This window comes from Lagenorhynchus albirostris, chromosome 6 (genome assembly GCF_949774975.1).
Source record: "Lagenorhynchus albirostris chromosome 6, mLagAlb1.1, whole genome shotgun sequence".
Classification (NCBI taxonomy): domain Eukaryota; kingdom Metazoa; phylum Chordata; class Mammalia; order Artiodactyla; family Delphinidae; genus Lagenorhynchus; species Lagenorhynchus albirostris.
In genome coordinates, this window is record NC_083100.1 from 21,464,577 (window position 1) to 21,467,051 (window position 2,475).

Sequence of the window (2,475 nt, forward strand, 5' to 3'; positions counted from 1 at the left end):
TGGCTCTTGGGCTCTAGAGCACAGGCTCAGTAGTTGTGGCGCCCCGGCTTAGTTGTTCTGCGGCATGTGGGATCTTCCCGGACCAGGGCTCAAACCCATGTTCCCTGCAATGGCAGGTGGATTCTTAACCACTGCGCACCAGGGAAGCCCCTTTTGTTTTTTTGTTTTTTGTAAGCATGTTCATGTGCTGAATTTACTGAGGCCCATCGGTCAACGGAAGGCTTCATGGATGGTGGGGGCTGAAGGTTGATGGAAGGCTTAAGTTTTCTAGGCCTTTTTTTTTCTTTTTTGCCACCCTTCAAGGCATGCAGGATCTTAATTCCCCAACTAGGGATCGAACTTGTGCCGCCTGCAGTGGAAGCCAGGACTCTTAACTACTGAACCACCGGGGAAGTCCCGCCATTGATCTTTTTACTGCCTCCATGGTTTTGTCTCCATTACTTGTTTTTCACTTAAAAAAACCAAAACTCTTCACTTTAAAAAAAGTTTTACCACAAAAGTAGAAAGACTAGTAAACCACACCCCGTGAACTATCTCATCACTTTAAAAACTACCAAACTTTACATAATTATCTTAGCCTTAATCTTCCTCTTAGGCAGGTTTTACTATCTCCATTTTACAGATAGTGAAATTGAGGATCAGAGAGGCTAGGGAACTGCCCAGATTGATGCAGCTAATTGATGGTACAGTCTGGTTCAAACCCAATTCTATTTCCAAAAAGTATTTGTATGACAGTACTCTTCAACTTGATTTCTGCTTGCATGTCTGAATAGCTAATTCTCTTCTGAAGACCAACCCCGCATATACATTTTCAAAAGCTTTTTACTGTTAAATTTAGTTAAAGATAGATTTATAATAGCTGTGTGTATTGTAAATGTGTATATATTTTAAAGCATTTTATTCTATAAAAAAATTCAGAACAACCAGGATATACTTGCGATCCCTGGGAAGCTATAAACTGGTACACAATTGGAAGCACACAGTCCAATGTCAAGGATAGTACAAGGTCCCCTCCAGCCGGCACTTCCAACCTGAAAATACCCCTGTAAGAGTTTCCCTAGAGATCTCACTACATTCACAGAACCCAAATATTTTTAAATGAAAGCTCTGCTAATTCTTTTTTTTTTTTTTTTTTTTTTTTAACACTGTTTAAGCCTATATAACGGCTCGTCTCACGGAGAAGAGAACACCGGAATAGGTTAGACTTTCTTGCTATAGCAAGCTCAAATTGTGTCAGAGTTTTGATTCTGCTAATTCTTATTGTCTCCTATCTTCAAAACTACCTATCACTCCTTACTTGTATTAAAGTCCCTGATCCCTCCTGTAGCAACCCCAGGCAACCCCCCACGCCAACCATGGCAAGTTGGTTTTCCTTCACATAGTATATAGTCCGGGATACCATTTAACAAAACTTGCCGGGTCCTTTTAGCTTCCTTTCATTATCATTATAATTGTAGCAAACTGAGCACTAAAGGTACATGGGCCAGTTAAGACCAGTTTCAAACTCTCTATGATCTGTTGACGGGTGGTAAAGAGGGTTCTCTCTCAAAAGACAGATCACTAAAAGTTATTTGGAAACATAGAAAATTGCAAACATTGGAGAGCTCTTGCTCTCCATTAGTCCTCAGAATTCCCTCATTCTTCAGAACAAGTATGACTCAGACTCGGAGACAGCTCTCCCTCTGTACTTTCATAGCAACGTGCTCACAATGTTTATCATATTGCATTGAAATACTTGTTTACAAAACTATTGCTCCCAGAAGGGAATTCCTCTAGGATGGCACCAAATCCTGGTCCTCTTTTTACTTCTGTGACTCGATTTTTTTTCACAGTGCCTGGCTTACAAAGGTTTTCTCCAAACTTGACTTCATGTCAGAATGTTTCTGGAGTTACAAATGTACAGATCTCTAAAGCTCCCTGAAGACCTCCTGAGTCAGAATCTTGAGACAGTATGGTTCCGCATGGTTAGGCACGATGGAGGGATAAAAAACAGGTACTTGGGCAGTTGTAGATCTAAATCTTCCAGGACATCTGCCCAACTACTTCCTTTCCTCCATCGTTCATTCCTTGCCTCTCATTTAATTGAAGTATGGACAACCTTCCTCATTGCTATCCTCAAACAACTGAGGCTACAATACTCTATTCTTTTTGTTGCAACAGTAAGAATTTTGGAAGAATATACATGAATTGTTAGCCTCTGTGGGTCATAACTTGGGAAAAGTGACCCAATGACTCTGAGATAGTCAATATTAGAAAACCATCCAACCTTTGGATGGAGAACCACACCCATAAGAAAAGTGCTTCTTTGATTCATATTACCTTCACACCAGACAGAACAAATTTATGAGCATCTCTTTAGAATTATGTGAGGGAAATCCCCAAATGTTGAATTCAAACTAGAATAACAAGTGGGGAAATTAATTATGTCATACCCAATATTATGAATTTCAGTTCTGCAAAATGTTATTGATAATC

At 40.0% G+C, this 2,475-nt stretch overlaps 1 non-coding gene across 1 annotated transcript; it reads right to left on the reverse strand.

The window, feature by feature from the left end:
• Positions 1–1,144: 1,144 nt before the first annotated feature.
• LOC132522497 (small nucleolar RNA SNORA28) lies at positions 1,145–1,247 on the reverse strand. The gene has a single exon (XR_009541239.1). It is a non-coding gene; the product is annotated as a small nucleolar RNA SNORA28 (small nucleolar RNA).
• Between the last annotated feature and the right edge of the window lie 1,228 nt (positions 1,248–2,475).